Source organism: Hypanus sabinus, chromosome 9 (genome assembly GCF_030144855.1).
Source record: "Hypanus sabinus isolate sHypSab1 chromosome 9, sHypSab1.hap1, whole genome shotgun sequence".
NCBI classification, from domain to species: Eukaryota; Metazoa; Chordata; class Chondrichthyes; order Myliobatiformes; family Dasyatidae; genus Hypanus; species Hypanus sabinus.
The window spans coordinates 169,622,293-169,648,699 of NC_082714.1; the positions used below are offsets into that span (position 1 = coordinate 169,622,293).

At 49.2% G+C, this 26,407-nt stretch overlaps 1 protein-coding gene across 1 annotated transcript in view; it reads right to left on the reverse strand.

The window, feature by feature from the left end:
• Positions 1-22,113, reverse strand: part of LOC132400043 (general transcription factor II-I repeat domain-containing protein 2B-like) — a 63,379-nt gene extending 41,266 nt beyond the window's left edge. The window contains exon 1 of the mRNA XM_059981132.1: positions 21,405-22,113. The gene's annotated coding sequence lies outside the window, so the exon portion shown is untranslated. The remainder of the gene's footprint in view (positions 1-21,404) is intronic.
• Positions 22,114-26,407: the final 4,294 nt, after the last annotated feature.

A 26,407-nucleotide genomic window follows, 5' to 3' on the forward strand; every position in this document is an offset into this window, starting at 1 on the left:
TGACCCACGCTTTCATTAACCAGGTCCAATACTTGCCTTTGTTGAATCTTGTTCCCCTTGACATAGGATATCCAGTTTGTGGGGGTTTAGCAAGGTTTAATAGGGGTTAGGTTTAGGTTGAGATTATGCGGGCAGTGGGCTAAAAAGCCCTCTTGTGATTTTTGATCTCCTCACTTGAGATTCCGTTTCACGTGACCCTGCCACTTTGATCTGGCCCACGCCTTCATTAACCAGGTCCCACACTTGCCTTTGTTGAATCTTGCCCCTCTCGACATTGGATATCCGGTTTGTGGGTCTTTAACGAGGGCTAATCGGGGTGTACAGGGTTTGTGGGACGAAGCCAAGGATAATCGGTGAGTGCCTAGGGTTTGTGGGGGTGTGTGCCCCTTTTTGACTTTAGGATTAGGGTTAGGTTGAGATTATGCGGGCAGTGGGCATTAGGGTTAGGGTTAGGGTTAGGGTTAGGGTTAGGGGTTAGGGTTAGGGTTAGGGGTTAGGGTTAGGTTGAGATTATGCGGGCAGTGGGCTAAAAAAGCCCTCTTGTGATTTCTGATCTCCTCACTTGAGATTCTGTTTCACATCACCCTGCCACTTTGATCTGGCCCACGCCTTCATTAACCAGGTCCCACACTTGCCCTTGTTGAATCCTACCCCTCTCGACATAGAATATCTGATTTATGGGGATTTAGCAAGGGTTAATCGGGGAGTGCCTAGGGTTTTGATCAGTGATGTATGAACTGCTATGGCGGATAGGCTCGCGTGAGGGTAAGGGTTAGGATTTTGTTGCAAAACTATCTTACCAACAGGTCACCACCAGGTGGGATTTCTGTCTTCTCCTAATCAATTGTGACAGGACACCACCAGGTGGGAGTATTGTCCACATCTGATCTGTCGTTATGACAGGACACCACCAGGTGGGAGTATTGTCCACATCTGATCTGTCATGGTGGCAGGACACCAGCAGGTGGGAGTGTTGTATACATCTGATCTGTCGTTATGACAGGACACCACCAGGTGGGAGTATTGTCCACATCTGATCTGTCATGGTGGCAGGACACCAGCAGGTGGGAGTGTTGTATACATCTGATCTGTCGTTTTGACAGGACACCACCAGGTGGGAGTATTGTCCACATCTGATCTGTCATGGTGGCAGGACACCAGCAGGTGGGAGTGTTGTATACATCTGATCTGTCGTTATGACAGGACACCACCAGGTGGGAGTATTGTCCACATCTGATCTGTCATGGTGGCAGGACACCACCTGGTGGGAGTATTCTCCACATCTGATCTGTCATGGTTGCAGGACACCAGCAGGTGGGAGTGTTGTACACATCTGATCTGTCGTTATGACAGGACACCACCAGGTGGGAGTATTGTCTACGGACGAACTGTCATTGTGGCAGGACACCACCAGGTGGGAGTATTCTCCACATCTGATCTGTCATGGCTGCAGGACACCAGCAGGTGGGAGTGTTGTACACATCTGATCTGTCATTATGACAGGTCACCACCAGGTGGGAGTATTGTCTACGGACGAACTGTCATTGCGGCAGGACACCACAAGGTGGGAGTGTTGTCAACAAGGGCATGACATCTGCAGGTGGAAATGTTGTACACAGCCAAACTGTCATTATGTAAGGCACCACAAGGTGAAAGTGTTTTCTGCAAAAGATCAGATCCTCCGGCAGGACACCAGCAGGTGGGAGAGTTGTCCACACCAAAACACACATCACGGAAGGACACGACCAGGTGGGAATGGCATACACAGCGAACATGTCATTGTGGCAGGACACCACCAGGTGGCAGTCTTGTCACACAACTAACGTGTTGTTATGGCAGGACTCCACCAGGTGAGAGTATTGTCCAGATCTAATCTATCTTTGCGGCAGAACACCACCAGGAGGTACGGTTACCCACAGAGGACCTGCCATTCTGGGAGGACACCACCAGGTGGGACTATTATCAACAGCACAACTGTCATGGCGACAGGACACCACCAGCTGGGAGTGTTCTCCACATCACATTACGGTTAGGTTGAGCGTATGTGGGCAGTGGGTGAATCAGCCCTCTTGTGCTTTTTGATCTCGTCACTTGAGATTCAGTTTCACGTGACCCTGCCACTTTGATCTGACCCACGCTTTCATTAACCAGGTCCAATACTTGCCTTTGTTGAATCTTGTTCCCCTTGACATAGGATATCCAGTTTGTGGGGGTTTAGCAAGGTTTAATAGGGGTTAGGTTTAGGTTGAGATTATGCGGGCAGTGGGCTAAAAAGCCCTCTTGTGATTTTTGATCTCCTCACTTGAGATTCCGTTTCACGTGACCCTGCCACTTTGATCTGGCCCACGCCTTCATTAACCAGGTCCCACACTTGCCTTTGTTGAATCTTGCCCCTCTCGACATTGGATATCCGGTTTGTGGGTCTTTAACGAGGGCTAATCGGGGTGTACAGGGTTTGTGGGACGAAGCCAAGGATAATCGGTGAGTGCCTAGGGTTTGTGGGGGTGTGTGCCCCTTTTTGACTTTAGGATTAGGGTTAGGTTGAGATTATGCGGGCAGTGGGCATTAGGGTTAGGGTTAGGGTTAGGGTTAGGGTTAGGGGTTAGGGTTAGGGTTAGGGGTTAGGGTTAGGTTGAGATTATGCGGGCAGTGGGCTAAAAAAGCCCTCTTGTGATTTCTGATCTCCTCACTTGAGATTCTGTTTCACATCACCCTGCCACTTTGATCTGGCCCACGCCTTCATTAACCAGGTCCCACACTTGCCCTTGTTGAATCCTACCCCTCTCGACATAGAATATCTGATTTATGGGGATTTAGCAAGGGTTAATCGGGGAGTGCCTAGGGTTTTGAGCAGTGATGTATGAACTGCTATGGCGGATAGGCTCGCGTGAGGGTAAGGGTTAGGATTTTGTTGCAAAACTATCTTACCAACAGGTCACCACCAGGTGGGATTTCTGTCTTCTCCTAATCAATTGTGACAGGACACCACCAGGTGGGAGTATTGTCCACATCTGATCTGTCCTGGTGGCAGGACACCAGCAGGTGGGAGTATTGTCCACATCTGATCTGTCATGGTGGCAGGACACCAGCAGGTGGGAGTGTTGTATACATCTGATCTGTCGTTATGACAGGACACCACCAGGTGGGAGTATTGTCCACATCTGATCTGTCATGGTGGCAGGACACCAGCAGGTGGGAGTGTTGTATACATCTGATCTGTCGTTATGACAGGACACCACCAGGTGGGAGTATTGTCCACATCTGATCTGTCATGGTGGCAGGACACCAGCAGGTGGGAGTGTTGTATACATCTGATCTGTCGTTATGACAGGACACCACCAGGTGGGAGTATTGTCCACATCTGATCTGTCATGGTGGCAGGACACCACCTGGTGGGAGTATTCTCCACATCTGATCTGTCATGGTTGCAGGACACCAGCAGGTGGGAGTGTTGTACACATCTGATCTGTCGTTATGACAGGACACCACCAGGTGGGAGTATTGTCCACATCTGATCTGTCATGGTGGCAGGACACCAGCAGGTGGGAGTGTTGTATACATCTGATCTGTCGTTATGACAGGACACCACCAGGTGGGAGTATTGTCCACATCTGATCTGTCATGGTGGCAGGACACCAGCAGGTGGGAGTGTTGTATACATCTGATCTGTCGTTATGACAGGACACCACCAGGTGGGAGTATTGTCCACATCTGATCTGTCATGGTGGCAGGACACCAGCAGGTGGGAGTGTTGTATACATCTGATCTGTCGTTATGACAGGACACCACCAGGTGGGAGTATTGTCCACATCTGATCTGTCATGGTGGCAGGACACCACCTGGTGGGAGTATTCTCCACATCTGATCTGTCATGGTTGCAGGACACCAGCAGGTGGGAGTGTTGTACACATCTGATCTGTCGTTATGACAGGACACCACCAGGTGGGAGTATTGTCTACGGACGAACTGTCATTGTGGCAGGACACCACCAGGTGGGAGTATTCTCCACATCTGATCTGTCATGGCTGCAGGACACCAGCAGGTGGGAGTGTTGTACACATCTGATCTGTCATTATGACAGGTCACCACCAGGTGGGAGTATTGTCTACGGACGAACTGTCATTGCGGCAGGACACCACAAGGTGGGAGTGTTGTCAACAAGGGCATGACATCTGCAGGTGGAAATGTTGTACACAGCCAAACTGTCATTACGTAAGGCACCACAAGGTGAAAGTGTTTTCTGCAAAAGATCAGATCCTCCGGCAGGACACCAGCAGGTGGGAGAGTTGTCCACACCAAAACACACATCACGGAAGGACACGACCAGGTGGGAATGGCATACACAGCGAACATGTCATTGTGGCAGGACACCACCAGGTGGCAGTCTTGTCACACAACTAACGTGTTGTTATGGCAGGACTCCACCAGGTGAGAGTATTGTCCAGATCTAATCTATCTTTGCGGCAGAACACCACCAGGAGGTACGGTTACCCACAGAGGACCTGCCATTCTGGGAGGACACCACCAGGTGGGACTATTATCAACAGCACAACTGTCATGGCGACAGGACACCACCAGCTGGGAGTGTTCTCCACATCACATTACGGTTAGGTTGAGCGTATGTGGGCAGTGGGTGAATCAGCCCTCTTGTGCTTTTTGATCTCGTCACTTGAGATTCAGTTTCACATGACCCTGCCACTTTGATCTGACCCACGCTTTCATTAACCAGGTCCAATACTTGCCTTTGTTGAATCTTGTTCCCCTTGACATAGGATATCCAGTTTGTGGGGGTTTAGCAAGGTTTAATAGTGGTTAGGTTTAGGTTGAGATTATGCGGGCAGTGGGCTAAAAAGCCCTCTTGTGATTTTTGATCTCCTCACTTGAGATTCCGTTTCACGTGACCCTGCCACTTTGATCTGGCCCACGCCTTCATTAACCAGGTCCCACACTTGCCTTTGTTGAATCTTGCCCCTCTCGACATTGGATATCCGGTTTGTGGGTCTTTAACGAGGGTTAATCGGGGTGTACTTAGGGTTTGTGGGACGAAGCCAAGGATAATCGGTGAGTGCCTAGGGTTTGTGGGTGTGTGTGCCCCTTTTTGACTTTGGGATTAGGGTTGAGTGTTGGGCTGGTGGAAGTATATATCAGGTTTCTGGTGGTTTAGCTAGGGTTAATCGGGGTGTGCTTAGGGTTTGTGGGGACGAAGCCAGGGCTAATTGGGGAGTTGCCCAGGGTTTGTGGTGGTGTGTGCCGCTTTTGGACTTTAGGATTAGGTTTGAGTGTAGGACTGTTGGATGTACATGCTTGGCTGGCAGAGGTTAGTCTGCAGAATTTGAAGTATGACCTGCTATGCTGGCTAGCGTTAGGGTTAGGTTGAGGTTATGCGGGCAGTGGGCGAATCAGCCCTCTTGTGCTTTTTGATCTCGTCACTTGAGATTCAGTTTCACGTGACCCTGCCACTTTGATCTGACCCACACTTTCATTAACCAGGTCCAATACTTGCCTTTGTTGAATCTTGTTCCCCTTGACATAGGATATCCAGTTTGTGGGGGTTTAGCAAGTTTTAATAGTGGTTAGGTTTAGGTTGAGATTATGCGGGCAGTGGGCTAAAAAGCCCTCTTGTGATTTTTGATCTCCTCACTTGAGATTCCGTTTCACGTGACCCTGCCACTTTGATCTGGCCCACGCCTTCATTAACCAGGTCCCACACTTGCCTTTGTTGAATCTTGCCCCTCTCGACATTAGATATCTGGTTTGTGGGTCTTTAACGAGGGTTAATCGGGGTGTACTTAGGGTTTGTGGGACGAAGCCAAGGATAATCGGTGAGTGCCTAGGGTTTGTGGGGGTGTGTGCCCCTTTTTGACTTTAGGATTAGGGTTGAGTGTTGGGCTGGTGGAAGTATATATCAGGTTTCTGGTGGTTTAGCTAGGGTTAATCGGGGTGTGCTTAGGGTTTGTGGTGACGAAGCCAGGGCTAATTGGGGAGTTGCCCAGGGTTTGTGGTGGTGTGTGCCGCTTTTGGACTTTAGGATTAGGTTTGAGTGTAGGGCTGTTGGATGTACATGCTTGGCTGGCAGAGGTTAGTCTGCAGAATTTGAAGTATGAGCTGCTATGCTGGCTAGCGTTAGGGTTAGGTTGAGGTTATGCGGGCAGTGGGCGAATCAGCCCTCTTGTGCTTTTTGATCTCATCACTCGAGATTCAGTTTCACACGACCCTGACACTTTGATCTGGCCCACACCTTCATTAACCAGGTCCAACACTTGCCTTTGTTCAATCTTGCCCCTCTCGGCATAAGACATCGGGTTTGTGGGGGTCTAGCAAAAGTTAATCGGGGTATGCTTAGGGTTTGTGCGGCTGAAGCCAGTTTTAGTCGGGAAGTGCCAAGGGTTTGTGGGGGTGTGTGCCCGTTTTGCACTTTAGGATTTGGTTTGAGTGTTGAGATGGTGGATGTATATATGTGGCAGTCACAGGTAAGGCTGTCGAGTTTTGAGCAGTGATGTATGAACTGCTATGGCAGATAGGCTCGCGTGAGGGTAAGGGTTAGGATTTTGTTGCAAAACTATCTTACCAACAGGTCACCACCAGGTGGGATTTCTGTCTTCTCCTAATCAATTGTGACAGGACACCACCAGGTGGGAGTATTGTCCACATCTGATCTGTCGTTATGACAGGACACCACCAGGTGGGAGTATTGTCCACATCTGATCTGTCATGGTGGCAGGACACCAGCAGGTGGGAGTGTTGTACACATCTGATCTGTCGTTATGACAGGACACCACCAGGTGGGAGTATTGTCTACGGATGAACTGTCATTGTGGCAGGACACCACCTGGTGGGAGTATTCTCCACATCTGATCTGTCATGGTTGCAGGACACCAGCAGGTGGGAGTGTTGTACACATCTGATCTGTCGTTATGACAGGACACCACCAGGTGGGAGTATTGTCTACGGATGAACTGTCATTGTGGCAGGACACCACCAGGTGGCAGTCTTGTCACACAACTAACGTGTTGTTATGGCAGGACTCCACCAGGTGAGAGTATTGTCCAGATCTAATCTATCTTTGCGGCAGAACACCACCAGGAGGTACAGTTACCCACAGAGGACCTGCCATTCTGGGAGGACACCACCAGGTGGGACTATTATCAACAGCACAACTGTCATGGCGACAGGACACCACCAGCTGGGAGTGTTCTCCACATCACATTACGGTTAGGTTGAGCGTATGTGGGCAGTGGGTGAATCAGCCCTCTTGTGCTTTTTGATCTCGTCACTTGAGATTCAGTTTCACGTGACCCTGCCACTTTGATCTGACCCACGCTTTCATTAACCAGGTCCAATACTTGCCTTTGTTGAATCTTGTTCCCCTTGACATAGGATATCCAGTTTGTGGGGGTTTAGCAAGGTTTAATAGGGGTTAGGTTTAGGTTGAGATTATGCGGGCAGTGGGCTAAAAAGCCCTCTTGTGATTTTTGATCTCCTCACTTGAGATTCCGTTTCACGTGACCCTGCCACTTTGATCTGGCCCACGCCTTCATTAACCAGGTCCCACACTTGCCTTTGTTGAATCTTGCCCCTCTCGACATTGGATATCCGGTTTGTGGGTCTTTAACGAGGGTTAATCGGGGTGTACAGGGTTTGTGGGACGAAGCCAAGGATAATCGGTGAGTGCCTAGGGTTTGTGGGGGTGTGTGCGCCTTTTTGACTTTAGGATTAGGGTTAGGTTGAGATTATGCGGGCAGTGGGCATTAGGGTTAGGGTTAGGGTTAGGGTTAGGGTGAAATTATGCGGGCAGTGGGCTAAAAAGCCCTCTTGTGATTTCTGATCTCCTCACTTGAGATTCTGTTTCACATCACCCTGCCACTTTGATCTGGCCCACGCCTTCATTAACCAGGTCCCACACTTGCCCTTGTTGAATCCTACCCCTCTCAGAATATCAAAAGTTAATCGGGGAATGCCTAGGGTTTGTGGGGGTGTATGCCCCCCTTGGAAGTTGCCTAGGGTTTATGGGGGTGACTACCCCTCTTGGAATTTGCCTATTTATGGGGGTGTATGCCCCTTTTGGACTTTAGGATTAGGTTTAAGTGTAGGGCTGGTGGATCCACATGTTTAGCTGGCAAAGGTTAGTCTGCAGAATTTAAAGTCTGAGCTCCTAAGCCAGCTGCTTGTATAGGAAAATCGAAACCTCTCATTGTCATGTGCCAGGACACATCATCAGTAATGCACTCTCGGATCTTCGGGTGTTTCGAGCGTTAGGGTTAGGGTTAGGGGTTAGGGTTAGGGTTAGGGGTTAGGGTTAGGTTGAGATTATGCGGGCAGTGGGCTAAAAAAGCCCTCTTGTGATTTCTGATCTCCTCACTTGAGATTCTGTTTCACATCACCCTGCCACTTTGATCTGGCCCACGCCTTCATTAACCAGGTCCCACACTTGCCCTTGTTGAATCCTACCCCTCTCGACATAGAATATCTGATTTATGGGGATTTAGCAAGGGTTAATCGGGGAGTGCCTAGGGTTTTGAGCAGTGATGTATGAACTGCTATGGCGGATAGGCTCGCGTGAGGGTAAGGGTTAGGATTTTGTTGCAAAACTATCTTACCAACAGGTCACCACCAGGTGGGATTTCTGTCTTCTCCTAATCAATTGTGACAGGACACCACCAGGTGGGAGTATTGTCCACATCTGATCTGTCGTTATGACAGAACACCACCAGGTGGGAGTATTGTCCACATCTGATCTGTCATGGTGGCAGGACACCAGCAGGTGGGAGTGTTGTATACATCTGATCTGTCGTTATGACAGGACACCACCAGGTGGGAGTATTGTCCACATCTGATCTGTCATGGTGGCAGGACACCAGCAGGTGGGAGTGTTGTATACATCTGATCTGTCGTTTTGACAGGACACCACCAGGTGGGAGTATTGTCCACATCTGATCTGTCATGGTGGCAGGACACCAGCAGGTGGGAGTGTTGTATACATCTGATCTGTCGTTATGACAGGACACCACCAGGTGGGAGTATTGTCCACATCTGATCTGTCATGGTGGCAGGACACCACCTGGTGGGAGTATTCTCCACATCTGATCTGTCATGGTTGCAGGACACCAGCAGGTGGGAGTGTTGTACACATCTGATCTGTCGTTATGACAGGACACCACCAGGTGGGAGTATTGTCTACGGACGAACTGTCATTGTGGCAGGACACCACCAGGTGGGAGTATTCTCCACATCTGATCTGTCATGGCTGCAGGACACCAGCAGGTGGGAGTGTTGTACACATCTGATCTGTCATTATGACAGGTCACCACCAGGTGGGAGTATTGTCTACGGACGAACTGTCATTGCGGCAGGACACCACAAGGTGGGAGTGTTGTCAACAAGGGCATGACATCTGCAGGTGGAAATGTTGTACACAGCCAAACTGTCATTATGTAAGGCACCACAAGGTGAAAGTGTTTTCTGCAAAAGATCAGATCCTCCGGCAGGACACCAGCAGGTGGGAGAGTTGTCCACACCAAAACACACATCACGGAAGGACACGACCAGGTGGGAATGGCATACACAGCGAACATGTCATTGTGGCAGGACACCACCAGGTGGCAGTCTTGTCACACAACTAACGTGTTGTTATGGCAGGACTCCACCAGGTGAGAGTATTGTCCAGATCTAATCTATCTTTGCGGCAGAACACCACCAGGAGGTACGGTTACCCACAGAGGACCTGCCATTCTGGGAGGACACCACCAGGTGGGACTATTATCAACAGCACAACTGTCATGGCGACAGGACACCACCAGCTGGGAGTGTTCTCCACATCACATTACGGTTAGGTTGAGCGTATGTGGGCAGTGGGTGAATCAGCCCTCTTGTGCTTTTTGATCTCGTCACTTGAGATTCAGTTTCACGTGACCCTGCCGCTTTGATCTGACCCACGCTTTCATTAACCAGGTCCAATACTTGCCTTTGTTGAATCTTGTTCCCCTTGACATAGGATATCCAGTTTGTGGGGGTTTAGCAAGGTTTAATAGGGGTTAGGTTTAGGTTGAGATTATGCGGGCAGTGGGCTAAAAAGCCCTCTTGTGATTTTTGATCTCATCACTCGAGATTCAGTTTCACACGACCCTGACACTTTGATCTGGCCCACACCTTCATTAACCAGGTCCAACACTTGCCTTTGTTCAATCTTGCCCCTCTCGGCATAAGACATCGGGTTTGTGGGGGTCTAGCAAAAGTTAATCGGGGTATGCTTAGGGTTTGTGCGGCTGAAGCCAGTTTTAGTCGGGAAGTGCCAAGGGTTTGTGGGGGTGTGTGCCCGTTTTGCACTTTAGGATTTGGTTTGAGTGTTGAGATGGTGGATGTATATATGTGGCAGTCACAGGTAAGGCTGTCGAGTTTTGAGCAGTGATGTATGAACTGCTATGGCAGATAGGCTCGCGTGAGGGTAAGGGTTAGGATTTTGTTGCAAAACTATCTTACCAACAGGTCACCACCAGGTGGGATTTCTGTCTTCTCCTAATCAATTGTGACAGGACACCACCAGGTGGGAGTATTGTCCACATCTGATCTGTCGTTATGACAGGACACCACCAGGTGGGAGTATTGTCCACATCTGATCTGTCATGGTGGCAGGACACCAGCAGGTGGGAGTGTTGTACACATCTGATCTGTCGTTATGACAGGACACCACCAGGTGGGAGTATTGTCTACGGATGAACTGTCATTGTGGCAGGACACCACCTGGTGGGAGTATTCTCCACATCTGATCTGTCATGGTTGCAGGACACCAGCAGGTGGGAGTGTTGTACACATCTGATCTGTCGTTATGACAGGACACCACCAGGTGGGAGTATTGTCTACGGATGAACTGTCATTGTGGCAGGACACCACCAGGTGGCAGTCTTGTCACACAACTAACGTGTTGTTATGGCAGGACTCCACCAGGTGAGAGTATTGTCCAGATCTAATCTATCTTTGCGGCAGAACACCACCAGGAGGTACAGTTACCCACAGAGGACCTGCCATTCTGGGAGGACACCACCAGGTGGGACTATTATCAACAGCACAACTGTCATGGCGACAGGACACCACCAGCTGGGAGTGTTCTCCACATCACATTACGGTTAGGTTGAGCGTATGTGGGCAGTGGGTGAATCAGCCCTCTTGTGCTTTTTGATCTCGTCACTTGAGATTCAGTTTCACGTGACCCTGCCACTTTGATCTGACCCACGCTTTCATTAACCAGGTCCAATACTTGCCTTTGTTGAATCTTGTTCCCCTTGACATAGGATATCCAGTTTGTGGGGGTTTAGCAAGGTTTAATAGGGGTTAGGTTTAGGTTGAGATTATGCGGGCAGTGGGCTAAAAAGCCCTCTTGTGATTTTTGATCTCCTCACTTGAGATTCCGTTTCACGTGACCCTGCCACTTTGATCTGGCCCACGCCTTCATTAACCAGGTCCCACACTTGCCTTTGTTGAATCTTGCCCCTCTCGACATTGGATATCCGGTTTGTGGGTCTTTAACGAGGGTTAATCGGGGTGTACAGGGTTTGTGGGACGAAGCCAAGGATAATCGGTGAGTGCCTAGGGTTTGTGGGGGTGTGTGCGCCTTTTTGACTTTAGGATTAGGGTTAGGTTGAGATTATGCGGGCAGTGGGCATTAGGGTTAGGGTTAGGGTTAGGGTTAGGGTGAAATTATGCGGGCAGTGGGCTAAAAAGCCCTCTTGTGATTTCTGATCTCCTCACTTGAGATTCTGTTTCACATCACCCTGCCACTTTGATCTGGCCCACGCCTTCATTAACCAGGTCCCACACTTGCCCTTGTTGAATCCTACCCCTCTCAGAATATCAAAAGTTAATCGGGGAATGCCTAGGGTTTGTGGGGGTGTATGCCCCCCTTGGAAGTTGCCTAGGGTTTATGGGGGTGACTACCCCTCTTGGAATTTGCCTATTTATGGGGGTGTATGCCCCTTTTGGACTTTAGGATTAGGTTTAAGTGTAGGGCTGGTGGATCCACATGTTTAGCTGGCAAAGGTTAGTCTGCAGAATTTAAAGTCTGAGCTCCTAAGCCAGCTGCTTGTATAGGAAAATCGAAACCTCTCATTGTCATGTGCCAGGACACATCATCAGTAATGCACTCTCGGATCTTCGGGTGTTTCGAGCGTTAGGGTTAGGGTTAGGGGTTAGGGTTAGGGTTAGGGATTAGGGTTAGGTTGAGATTATGCGGGCAGTGGGCTAAAAAAGCCCTCTTGTGATTTCTGATCTCCTCACTTGAGATTCTGTTTCACATCACCCTGCCACTTTGATCTGGCCCACGCCTTCATTAACCAGGTCCCACACTTGCCCTTGTTGAATCCTACCCCTCTCGACATAGAATATCTGATTTATGGGGATTTAGCAAGGGTTAATCGGGGAGTGCCTAGGGTTTTGAGCAGTGATGTATGAACTGCTATGGCGGATAGGCTCGCGTGAGGGTAAGGGTTAGGATTTTGTTGCAAAACTATCTTACCAACAGGTCACCACCAGGTGGGATTTCTGTCTTCTCCTAATCAATTGTGACAGGACACCACCAGGTGGGAGTATTGTCCACATCTGATCTGTCGTTATGACAGAACACCACCAGGTGGGAGTATTGTCCACATCTGATCTGTCATGGTGGCAGGACACCAGCAGGTGGGAGTGTTGTATACATCTGATCTGTCGTTATGACAGGACACCACCAGGTGGGAGTATTGTCCACATCTGATCTGTCATGGTGGCAGGACACCAGCAGGTGGGAGTGTTGTATACATCTGATCTGTCGTTTTGACAGGACACCACCAGGTGGGAGTATTGTCCACATCTGATCTGTCATGGTGGCAGGACACCAGCAGGTGGGAGTGTTGTATACATCTGATCTGTCGTTATGACAGGACACCACCAGGTGGGAGTATTGTCCACATCTGATCTGTCATGGTGGCAGGACACCACCTGGTGGGAGTATTCTCCACATCTGATCTGTCATGGTTGCAGGACACCAGCAGGTGGGAGTGTTGTACACATCTGATCTGTCGTTATGACAGGACACCACCAGGTGGGAGTATTGTCTACGGACGAACTGTCATTGTGGCAGGACACCACCAGGTGGGAGTATTCTCCACATCTGATCTGTCATGGCTGCAGGACACCAGCAGGTGGGAGTGTTGTACACATCTGATCTGTCATTATGACAGGTCACCACCAGGTGGGAGTATTGTCTACGGACGAACTGTCATTGCGGCAGGACACCACAAGGTGGGAGTGTTGTCAACAAGGGCATGACATCTGCAGGTGGAAATGTTGTACACAGCCAAACTGTCATTATGTAAGGCACCACAAGGTGAAAGTGTTTTCTGCAAAAGATCAGATCCTCCGGCAGGACACCAGCAGGTGGGAGAGTTGTCCACACCAAAACACACATCACGGAAGGACACGACCAGGTGGGAATGGCATACACAGCGAACATGTCATTGTGGCAGGACACCACCAGGTGGCAGTCTTGTCACACAACTAACGTGTTGTTATGGCAGGACTCCACCAGGTGAGAGTATTGTCCAGATCTAATCTATCTTTGCGGCAGAACACCACCAGGAGGTACGGTTACCCACAGAGGACCTGCCATTCTGGGAGGACACCACCAGGTGGGACTATTATCAACAGCACAACTGTCATGGCGACAGGACACCACCAGCTGGGAGTGTTCTCCACATCACATTACGGTTAGGTTGAGCGTATGTGGGCAGTGGGTGAATCAGCCCTCTTGTGCTTTTTGATCTCGTCACTTGAGATTCAGTTTCACGTGACCCTGCCGCTTTGATCTGACCCACGCTTTCATTAACCAGGTCCAATACTTGCCTTTGTTGAATCTTGTTCCCCTTGACATAGGATATCCAGTTTGTGGGGGTTTAGCAAGGTTTAATAGGGGTTAGGTTTAGGTTGAGATTATGCGGGCAGTGGGCTAAAAAGCCCTCTTGTGATTTTTGATCTCCTCACTTGAGATTCCGTTTCACGTGACCCTGCCACTTTGATCTGGCCCACGCCTTCATTAACCAGGTCCCACACTTGCCTTTGTTGAATCTTGCCCCTCTCGACATTGGATATCCGGTTTGTGGGTCTTTAACGAGGGTTAATCGGGGTGTACAGGGTTTGTGGGACGAAGCCAAGGATAATCGGTGAGTGCCTAGGGTTTGTGGGGGTGTGTGCGCCTTTTTGACTTTAGGATTAGGGTTAGGTTGAGATTATGCGGGCAGTGGGCATTAGGGTTAGGGTTAGGGTTAGGGTTAGGGTGAAATTATGCGGGCAGTGGGCTAAAAAGCCCTCTTGTGATTTCTGATCTCCTCACTTGAGATTCTGTTTCACATCACCCTGCCACTTTGATCTGGCCCACGGCTTCATTAACCAGGTCCCACACTTGCCCTTGTTGAATCCTACCCCTCTCAGAATATCAAAAGTTAATCGGGGAATGCCTAGGGTTTGTGGGGGTGTATGCCCCCCTTGGAAGTTGCCTAGGGTTTATGGGGGTGACTACCCCTCTTGGAATTTGCCTATTTATGGGGGTGTATGCCCCTTTTGGACTTTAGGATTAGGTTTAAGTGTAGGGCTGGTGGATCCACATGTTTAGCTGGCAAAGGTTAGTCTGCAGAATTTAAAGTCTGAGCTCCTAAGCCAGCTGCTTGTATAGGAAAATCGAAACCTCTCATTGTCATGTGCCAGGACACATCATCAGTAATGCACTCTCGGATCTTCGGGTGTTTCGAGCGTTAGGGTTAGGGTTAGGGGTTAGGGTTAGGGTTAGGGGTTAGGGTTAGGTTGAGATTATGCGGGCAGTGGGCTAAAAAAGCCCTCTTGTGATTTCTGATCTCCTCACTTGAGATTCTGTTTCACATCACCCTGCCACTTTGATCTGGCCCACGCCTTCATTAACCAGGTCCCACACTTGCCCTTGTTGAATCCTACCCCTCTCGACATAGAATATCTGATTTATGGGGATTTAGCAAGGGTTAATCGGGGAGTGCCTAGGGTTTTGAGCAGTGATGTATGAACTGCTATGGCGGATAGGCTCGCGTGAGGGTAAGGGTTAGGATTTTGTTGCAAAACTATCTTACCAACAGGTCACCACCAGGTGGGATTTCTGTCTTCTCCTAATCAATTGTGACAGGACACCACCAGGTGGGAGTATTGTCCACATCTGATCTGTCGTTATGACAGGACACCACCAGGTGGGAGTATTGTCCACATCTGATCTGTCATGGTGGCAGGACACCAGCAGGTGGGAGTGTTGTATACATCTGATCTGTCGTTATGACAGGACACCACCAGGTGGGAGTATTGTCCACATCTGATCTGTCATGGTGGCAGGACACCAGCAGGTGGGAGTGTTGTATACATCTGATCTGTCGTTATGACAGGACACCACCAGGTGGGAGTATTGTCCACATCTGATCTGTCATGGTGGCAGGACACCACCTGGTGGGAGTATTCTCCACATCTGATCTGTCATGGTTGCAGGACACCAGCAGGTGGGAGTGTTGTACACATCTGATCTGTCGTTATGACAGGACACCACCAGGTGGGAGTATTGTCTACGGACGAACTGTCATTGTGGCAGGACACCACCAGGTGGGAGTATTCTCCACATCTGATCTGTCATGGCTGCAGGACACCAGCAGGTGGGAGTGTTGTACACATCTGATCTGTCATTATGACAGGTCACCACCAGGTGGGAGTATTGTCTACGGACGAACTGTCATTGCGGCAGGACACCACAAGGTGGGAGTGTTGTCAACAAGGGCATGACATCTGCAGGTGGAAATGTTGTACACAGCCAAACTGTCATTACGTAAGGCACCACAAGGTGAAAGTGTTTTCTGCAAAAGATCAGATCCTCCGGCAGGACACCAGCAGGTGGGAGAGTTGTCCACACCAAAACACACATCACGGAAGGACACGACCAGGTGGGAATGGCATACACAGCGAACATGTCATTGTGGCAGGACACCACCAGGTGGCAGTCTTGTCACACAACTAACGTGTTGTTATGGCAGGACTCCACCAGGTGAGAGTATTGTCCAGATCTAATCTATCTTTGCGGCAGAACACCACCAGGAGGTACGGTTACCCACAGAGGACCTGCCATTCTGGGAGGACACCACCAGGTGGGACTATTATCAACAGCACAACTGTCATGGCGACAGGACACCACCAGCTGGGAGTGTTCTCCACATCACATTACGGTTAGGTTGAGCATATGTGGGCAGTGGGTGAATCAGCCCTCTTGTGCTTTTTGATCTCGTCACTTGAGATTCAGTTTCACATGACCCTGCCACTTTGATCTGACCCACGCTTTCATTAACCAGGTCCAATACTTGCCTTTGTTGAATCTTGTTCCCCTTGACATAGGATATCCAGTTTGTGGGGGTTTAGCAAGGTTTAATAGGGGTTAGGTTTAGGTTGAGATTATGCGGGCAGTGGGCTAAAAAGCCCTCTTGTGATTTTTGATCTCCTCACTTGAGATTCCGTTTCACGTGACCCTGCCACTTTGATCTGGCCCACGCCTTCATTAACCAGGTCCCACACTTGCCTTTGTTGAATCTTGCCCCTCTCGACATTGGATATCCGGTTTGTGGGTCTTTAACGAGGATTAATCGGGGTGTACAGGGTTTGTGGGACGAAGCCAAGGATAATCGGTGAGTGCCTAGGGTTTGTGGGGGTGTGTGCCCCTTTTTGACTTTAGGATTAGGGTTAGGTTGAGATTATGCGGGCAGTGGGCATTAGGGTTAGGGTTAGGGTTAGGGTTAGGGTTAGGGGTTAGGGTTAGGGTTAGGGGTTAGGGTTAGGTTGAGATTATGCGGGCAGTGGGCTAAAAAAGCCCTCTTGTGATTTCTGATCTCCTCACTTGAGATTCTGTTTCACATCACCCTGCCACTTTGATCTGGCCCACGCCTTCATTAACCAGGTCCCACACTTGCCCTTGTTGAATCCTACCCCTCTCGACATAGAATATCTGATTTATGGGGATTTAGCAAGGGTTAATCGGGGAGTGCCTAGGGTTTTGAGCAGTGATGTATGAACTGCTATGGCGGATAGGCTCGCGTGAGGGTAAGGGTTAGGATTTTGTTGCAAAACTATCTTACCAACAGGTCACCACCAGGTGGGATTTCTGTCTTCTCCTAATCAATTGTGACAGGACACCACCAGGTGGGAGTATTGTCCACATCTGATCTGTCGTTACGACAGGACACCACCAGGTGGGAGTATTGTCCACATCTGATCTGTCATGGTGGCAGGACACCAGCAGGTGGGAGTGTTGTATACATCTGATCTGTCGTTATGACAGGACACCACCAGGTGGGAGTATTGTCCACATCTGATCTGTCATGGTGGCAGGACACCAGCAGGTGGGAGTGTTGTATACATCTGATCTGTCGTTATGACAGGACACCACCAGGTGGGAGTATTGTCTACGGATGAACTGTCATTGTGGCAGGACACCACCTGGTGGGAGTATTCTCCACATCTGATCTGTCATGGTTGCAGGACACCAGCAGGTGGGAGTGTTGTACACATCTGATCTGTCATTATGACAGGTCACCACCAGGTGGGACTATTGTCTACGGACGAACTGTCATTGCGGCAGGACACCACAAGGTGGGAGTGTTGTCAACAAGGGCATGACATCTGCAGGTGGAAATGTTGTACACAGCCAAACTGTCATTACGTAAGGCACCACAAGGTGAAAGTGTTTTCTGCAAAAGATCAGATCCTCCGGCAGGACACCAGCAGGTGGGAGAGTTGTCCACACCAAAACACACATCACGGAAGGACACGACCAGGTGGGAATGGCATACATAGCGAACATGTCATTGTGGCAGGACACCACCAGGTGGCAGTCTTGTCCCACAACTAACGTGTTGTTATGGCAGGACTCCACCAGGTGAGAGTATTGTCCAGATCTAATCTATCTTTGCGGCAGAACACCACCAGGAGGTACGGTTACCCACAGAGGACCTGCCATTCTGGGAGGACACCACCAGGTGGGACTATTATCAACAGCACAACTGTCATGGCGACAGGACACCACCAGCTGGGAGTGTTCTCCACATCACATTACGGTTAGGTTGAGCGTATGTGGGCAGTGGGTGAATCAGCCCTCTTGTGCTTTTTGATCTCGTCACTTGAGATTCAGTTTCACATGACCCTGCCACTTTGATCTGACCCACGCTTTCATTAACCAGGTCCAATACTTGCCTTTGTTGAATCTTGTTCCCCTTGACATAGGATATCCAGTTTGTGGGGGTTTAGCAAGGTTTAATAGGGGTTAGGTTTAGGTTGAGATTATGCGGGCAGTGGGCTAAAAAGCCCTCTTGTGATTTTTGATCTCCTCACTTGAGATTCCGTTTCACGTGACCCTGCCACTTTGATCTGGCCCACGCCTTCATTAACCAGGTCCCACACTTGCCTTTGTTGAATCTTGCCCCTCTCGACATTGGATATCCGGTTTGTGGGTCTTTAACGAGGGTTAATCGGGGTGTACTTAGGGTTTGTGGGACGAAGCCAAGGATAATCGGTGAGTGCCTAGGGTTTGTGGGTGTGTGTGCCCCTTTTTGACTTTGGGATTAGGGTTGAGTGTTGGGCTGGTGGAAGTATATATCAGGTTTCTGGTGGTTTAGCTAGGGTTAATCGGGGTGTGCTTAGGGTTTGTGGGGACGAAGCCAGGGCTAATTGGGGAGTTGCCCAGGGTTTGTGGTGGTGTGTGCCGCTTTTGGACTTTAGGATTAGGTTTGAGTGTAGGACTGTTGGATGTACATGCTTGGCTGGCAGAGGTTAGTCTGCAGAATTTGAAGTATGAGCTGCTATGCTGGCTAGCGTTAGGGTTAGGTTGAGGTTATGCGGGCAGTGGGCGAATCAGCCCTCTTGTGCTTTTTGATCTCGTCACTTGAGATTCAGTTTCACGTGACCCTGCCACTTTGATCTGACCCACACTTTCATTAACCAGGTCCAATACTTGCCTTTGTTGAATCTTGTTCCCCTTGACATAGGATATCCAGTTTGTGGGGGTTTAGCAAGTTTTAATAGTGGTTAGGTTTAGGTTGAGATTATGCGGGCAGTGGGCTAAAAAGCCCTCTTGTGATTTTTGATCTCCTCACTTGAGATTCCGTTTCACGTGACCCTGCCACTTTGATCTGGCCCACGCCTTCATTAACCAGGTCCCACACTTGCCTTTGTTGAATCTTGCCCCTCTCGACATTAGATATCCGGTTTGTGGGTCTTTAACGAGGGTTAATCGGGGTGTACTTAGGGTTTGTGGGACGAAGCCAAGGATAATCGGTGAGTGCCTAGGGTTTCTGGGGGTGTGTGCCCCTTTTTGACTTTAGGATTAGGGTTGAGTGTTGGGCTGGTGGAAGTATATATCAGGTTTCTGGTGGTTTAGCTAGGGTTAATCGGGGTGTGCTTAGGGTTTGTGGTGACGAAGCCAGGGCTAATTGGGGAGTTGCCCAGGGTTTGTGGTTAGGTTGAAATTATGCGGGCAGTAGGGTTAGGGTTAGGGTTAGGGTTAGGGTTAGGGTTAGGGTTAGGGTTAGGGTTAGGGTTAGGGTTAGGGTTAGGGTTAGGGTTAGGGTTAGGGTTAGGGTTAGGGTTAGGGTTAGGGTTAGGGTTAGGGTTAGGGTTAGGGTTAGGGTTTGGGTTTGGGTTAGGGTTAGGGTTAGGGTTAGGGTTAGGGTTAGGGTTAGGGTTAGGGTTAGGGTTAGGGTTAGGGTTAGGGTTAGGGTTAGGGTTAGGGTTAGGGTTAGGGTTAGGGTTAGGGTTAGGGTTAGGGTTAGGGTTAGGGTTAGGGTTAGGGTTAGGGTTAGGGTTAGGGTTAGGGTTAGGGTTAGGGCCCGCGCACATTAGGGTTAGGGTTAGGGTTAGGGTTAGGGTTAGGGTTAGGGTTAGGGTTAGGGTTAGGGTTAGGGTTAGGGTTAGGGTTAGGGTTAGGGTTAGGGTTAGGGTTAGGGTTAGGGTTAGGGTTAGGGTTAGGGTTAGGGTTAGGGTTAGGGTTAGGGTTAGGGTTAGGGTTAGGGTTAGGGTTAGGGTTAGGGTTAGGGTTAGGGTTAGGGTTAGGGTTAGGGTTAGGGTTAGGGTTAGGGTTAGGGTTAGGGTTAGGGTTAGGGTTAGGGTTAGGGTTAGGGTTAGGGTTAGGGTTAGGGTTAGGGTTAGGGTTAGGGTTAGGGTTAGGGTTAGGGTTAGGGTTAGGGTTAGGGTTAGGGTTAGGGTTAGGGTTAGGGTTAGGGTTAGGGTTAGGGTTAGGGTTAGGGTTAGGGTTAGGGTTAGGGTTAGGGTTAGGGTTAGGGTTAGGGTTAGGGTTAGGGTTAGGGTTAGGGTTAGGGTTAGGGTTAGGGTTAGGGTTAGGGTTAGGGTTAGGGTTAGGGTTAGGTTGAAATTATGCGGGCAGTGGGCTAAAAAGCCCTCTTGTGATTTCTGATCTCCTCACTTGAGATTCTGTTTCACATCCCCCTGCCACTTTGATCTGGCCCACGCCTTCATTAACCAGGTCCCACACTTGCCCTTGTTGAATCCTACCCCTCTCAGAATATCAAAAGTTAATCGGGGAATGCCTAGGGTTTGTGGGGGTGTATGCCCCCCTTGGAAGTTGCCTAGGGTTTATGGGGGTGACTACCCCTCTTGGAATTTGCCTATTTATGGGGGTGTATGCCCCTTTTGGACTTTAGGATTAGGTTTAAGTGTAGGGCTGGTGGATCTATATGTTTAGCTGGCAAAGGTTAGTCTGCAGAATTTAAAGTCTGAGCTCCTAAGCCAGCTGCTTGTATAGGAAAATCGAAACCTCTCATTGTCATGTGCCAGGACACATCATCAGTAATGCACTCTCGGATCTTCGGGTGTTTCGAGCCTTTACATTAGACACCCTCCTCGAGCCGGCTCCGTCAAGTTGATCAAGCTTGCCGTGTGTATTACCCCTGGACCAGACAATGAAAGGCGACACCTCCCCTGAAATGGCTTAAACCAAGCCAATCACGCTTGGCGTATGTACTACCCCCTAGACCAGACAACGAAAGGCACAAAATTGTACAGGTCATACTACTTCTAAGGGTTTAATTCCAGTGCGGCCTAGCTCCTTGGGCCTCACTCAGGCCATGCGGAGAATCTGTAGGCCTACTTCTTAATTCCCTTAGGTAGTTGGGACTATTTTTCCAGAATTTTCATATAATGAAAGTTCTGGACTATTTTTAACCTGACCGTGGTTAAGAAGGAATCCCCAGGGACACTAACCAGAGTTACCCACTCGCCCACGTGGCAGGTATCGATCCACACAACCTCTCCTATCTTTGCCTTTCCACATCATTAAGACAATAATGTAAGTAAGACAATAAATAAAAGAATAATGTTCCTACTGCTTATCTTGCGTCTGCGATTTCGACTCCAACCAATTGCCTTCAAAAAAGCGTGATTCCCGACCGGAAGGTCCAACTCGACTCTCGTCCGTCACTCGGGTCTTCTGTGGAGTCTCTAAACCCAGACAGTACTGCTATCCAGTTAAAACGTCCCTCACCTTCTTCCCCCCGCAGGGCCTCTTTTAACTAATGTGATACTAAAACCTAATTGTCCAACTGCTGCAAACCTGGCTGTTGCTAGGAGACCGGCTCACCTCAGCCCTTAAAGGTACATTAGCTGCTGATTGGTGAACCTCTCCATTCTTTTAACTATGAATTTTTGAACACCTAATAGGTGAAATAAAATATCTGGGTTTTCTTATTGGCCTTTCTGGGGCCGGGAGAATGAAGAGCGTGTCACTGATAGGTTAGGTTGAAATTATGCGGGCAGTGGGCTAAAAAGCCCTCTTGTGATTTCTGATCTCCTCACTTGAGATTCTGTTTCACATCCCCCTGCCACTTTGATCTGGCCCACGCCTTCATTAACCAGGTCCCACACTTGCCCTTGTTGAATCCTACCCCTCTCAGAATATCAAAAGTTAATCGGGGAATGCCTAGGGTTTGTGGGGGTGTATGCCCCCCTTGGAAGTTGCCTAGGGTTAGGGTTAGGGTTAGGGTTAGGGTTAGGGTTAGGGTTAGGGTTAGGGTTAGGGTTAGGGTTAGGGTTAGGGTTAGGGTTAGGGTTAGGGTTAGGGTTAGGGTTAGGGTTAGGGTTAGGGTTAGGGTTAGGGTTAGGGTTAGGGTTAGGGTTAGGGTTAGGGTTAGGGTTAGGGTTAGGGTTAGGGTTAGGGTTAGGGTTAGGGTTAGGGTTAGGGTTAGGGTTAGGGTTAGGGTTAGGGTTAGGGTTAGGGTTAGGGTTAGGGTTAGGGTTAGGGTTAGGGTTAGGGTTAGGGTTAGGGTTAGGGTTAGGGTTAGGGTTAGGGTTAGGGTTAGGGTTAGGGTTAGGGTTAGGGTTAGGGTTAGGGTTAGGGTTAGGGTTAGGGTTAGGGTTAGGGTTAGGGTTAGGGTTAGGGTTAGGGTTAGGGTTAGGGTTAGGGTTAGGGTTAGGGTTAGGGTTAGGGTTAGGGTTAGGGTTAGGGTTAGGGTTAGGGTTAGGGTTAGGGTTAGGGTTAGGGTTAGGGTTAGGGTTAGGGTTAGGGTTAGGGTTAGGGTTAGGGTTAGGGTTAGGGTTAGGGTTAGGGTTAGGGTTAGGGTTAGGGTTAGGGTTAGGGTTAGGGTTAGGGTTAGGGTTAGGGTTAGGGTTAGGGTTAGGGTTAGGGTTAGGGTTAGGGTTAGGGTTAGGGTTAGGGTTAGGGTTAGGGTTAGGGTTAGGGTTAGGGTTAGGGTTAGGGTTAGGGTTAGGGTTAGGGTTAGGGTTAGGGTTAGGGTTAGGGTTAGGGTTAGGGTTAGGGTTAGGGTTAGGGTTAGGGTTAGGGTTAGGGTTAGGGTTAGGGTTAGGGTTAGGGTTAGGGTTAGGGTTAGGGTTAGGGTTAGGGTTAGGGTTAGGGTTAGGGTTAGGGTTAGGGTTAGGGTTAGGGTTAGGGTTAGGGTTAGGGTTAGGGTTAGGGTTAGGGTTAGGGTTAGGGTTAGGGTTAGGGTTAGGGTTAGGGTTAGGGTTAGGGTTAGGGTTAGGGTTAGGGTTAGGGTTAGGGTTAGGGTTAGGGTTAGGGTTAGGGTTAGGGTTAGGGTTAGGGTTAGGGTTAGGGTTAGGGTTAGGGTTAGGGTTAGGGTTAGGGTTAGGGTTAGGGTTAGGGTTAGGGTTAGGGTTAGGGTTAGGGTTAGGGTTAGGGTTAGGGTTAGGGTTAGGGTTAGGGTTAGGGTTAGGGTTAGGGTTAGGGTTAGGGTTAGGGTTAGGGTTAGGGTTAGGGTTAGGGTTAGGGTTAGGGTTAGGGTTAGGGTTAGGGTTAGGGTTAGGGTTAGGGTTAGGGTTAGGGTTAGGTTGAAATTATGCGGGCAGTGGGCTAAAAAGCCCTCTTGTGATTTCTGATCTCCTCACTTGAGATTCTGTTTCACATCCCCCTGCCACTTTGATCTGGCCCACGCCTTCATTAACCAGGTCCCACACTTGCCCTTGTTGAATCCTACCCCTCTCAGAATATCAAAAGTTAATCGGGGAATGCCTAGGGTTTGTGGGGGTGTATGCCCCCCTTGGAAGTTGCCTAGGGTTTATGGGGGTGACTACCCCTCTTGGAATTTGCCTATTTATGGGGGTGTATGCCCCTTTTGGACTTTAGGATTAGGTTTAAGTGTAGGGCTGGTGGATCTATATGTTTAGCTGGCAAAGGTTAGTCTGCAGAATTTAAAGTCTGAGCTCCTAAGCCAGCTGCTTGTATAGGAAAATCGAAACCTCTCATTGTCATGTGCCAGGACACATCATCAGTAATGCACTCTCGGATCTTCGGGTGTTTCGAGCCTTTACATTAGACACCCTCCTCGAGCCGGCTCCGTCAAGTTGATCAAGCTTGCCGTGTGTATTACCCCTGGACCAGACAATGAAAGGCGACACCTCCCCTGAAATGGCTTAAACCAAGCCAATCACGCTTGGCGTATGTACTACCCCCTAGACCAGACAACGAAAGGCACAAAATTGTACAGGTCATACTACTTCTAAGGGTTTAATTCCAGGGCGGCCTAGCTCCTTGGGCCTCACTCAGGCCATGCGGAGAATCTGTAGGCCTACTTCTTAATTCCCTTAGGTAGTTGGGACTATTTTTCCAGAATTTTCATATAATGAAAGTTCTGGACTATTTTTAACCTGACCGTGGTTAAGAAGGAATCCCCAGGGACACTAACCAGAGTTACCCACTCGCCCACGTGGCAGGTATCGATCCACACAACCTCTCCTATCTTTGCCTTTCCACATCATTAAGACAATAATGTAAGTAAGACAATAAATAAAAGAATAATGTTCCTACTGCTTATCTTGCGTCTGCGATTTCGACTCCAACCAATTGCCTTCAAAAAAGCGTGATTCCCGACCGGAAGGTCCAACTCGACTCTCGTCCGTCACTCGGGTCTTCTGTGGAGTCTCTAAACCCAGACAGTACTGCTATCCAGTTAAAACGTCCCTCACCTTCTTCCCCCCGCAGGGCCTCTTTTAACTAATGTGATACTAAAACCTAATTGTCCAACTGCTGCAAACCTGGCTGTTGCTAGGAGACCGGCTCACCTCAGCCCTTAAAGGTACATTAGCTGCTGATTGGTGAACCTCTCCATTCTTTTAACTATGAATTTTTGAACACCTAATAGGTGAAATAAAATATCTGGGTTTTCTTATTGGCCTTTCTGGGGCCGGGAGAATGAAGAGCGTGTCACTGATAGGTTAGGTTGAAATTATGCGGGCAGTGGGCTAAAAAGCCCTCTTGTGATTTCTGATCTCCTCACTTGAGATTCTGTTTCACATCCCCCTGCCACTTTGATCTGGCCCACGCCTTCATTAACCAGGTCCCACACTTGCCCTTGTTGAATCCTACCCCTCTCAGAATATCAAAAGTTAATCGGGGAATGCCTAGGGTTTGTGGGGGTGTATGCCCCCCTTGGAAGTTGCCTAGGGTTTATGGGGGTGACTACCCCTCTTGGAATTTGCCTATTTATGGGGGTGTATGCCCCTTTTGGACTTTAGGATTAGGTTTAAGTGTAGGGCTGGTGGATCTATATGTTTAGCTGGCAAAGGTTAGTCTGCAGAATTTAAAGTCTGAGCTCCTAAGCCAGCTGCTTGTATAGGAAAATCGAAACCTCTCATTGTCATGTGCCAGGACACATCATCAGTAATGCACTCTCGGATCTTCGGGTGTTTCGAGCCTTTACATTAGACACCCTCCTCGAGCCGGCTCCGTCAAGTTGATCAAGCTTGCCGTGTGTATTACCCCTGGACCAGACAATGAAAGGCGACACCTCCCCTGAAATGGCTTAAACCAAGCCAATCACGCTTGGCGTATGTACTACCCCCTAGACCAGACAACGAAAGGCACAAAATTGTACAGGTCATACTACTTCTAAGGGTTTAATTCCAGGGCGGCCTAGCTCCTTGGGCCTCACTCAGGCCATGCGGAGAATCTGTAGGCCTACTTCTTAATTCCCTTAGGTAGTTGGGACTATTTTTCCAGAATTTTCATATAATGAAAGTTCTGGACTATTTTTAACCTGACCGTGGTTAAGAAGGAATCCCCAGGGACACTAACCAGAGTTACCCACTCGCCCACGTGGCAGGTATCGATCCACACAACCTCTCCTATCTTTGCCTTTCCACATCATTAAGACAATAATGTAAGTAAGACAATAAATAAAAGAATAATGTTCCTACTGCTTATCTTGCGTCTGCGATTTCGACTCCAACCAATTGCCTTCAAAAAAGCGTGATTCCCGACCGGAAGGTCCAACTCGACTCTCGTCCGTCACTCGGGTCTTCTGTGGAGTCTCTAAACCCAGACAGTACTGCTATCCAGTTAAAACGTCCCTCACCTTCTTCCCCCCGCAGGGCCTCTTTTAACTAATGTGATACTAAAACCTAATTGTCCAACTGCTGCAAACCTGGCTGTTGCTAGGAGACCGGCTCACCTCAGCCCTTAAAGGTACATTAGCTGCTGATTGGTGAACCTCTCCATTCTTTTAACTATGAATTTTTGAACACCTAATAGGTGAAATAAAATATCTGGGTTTTCTTATTGGCCTTTCTGGGGCCGGGAGAATGAAGAGCGTGTCACTGATAGGTTAGGTTGAAATTATGCGGGCAGTGGGCTAAAAAGCCCTCTTGTGATTTCTGATCTCCTCACTTGAGATTCTGTTTCACATCCCCCTGCCACTTTGATCTGGCCCACGCCTTCATTAACCAGGTCCCACACTTGCCCTTGTTGAATCCTACCCCTCTCAGAATATCAAAAGTTAATCGGGGAATGCCTAGGGTTTGTGGGGGTGTATGCCCCCCTTGGAAGTTGCCTAGGGTTTATGGGGGTGACTACCCCTCTTGGAATTTGCCTATTTATGGG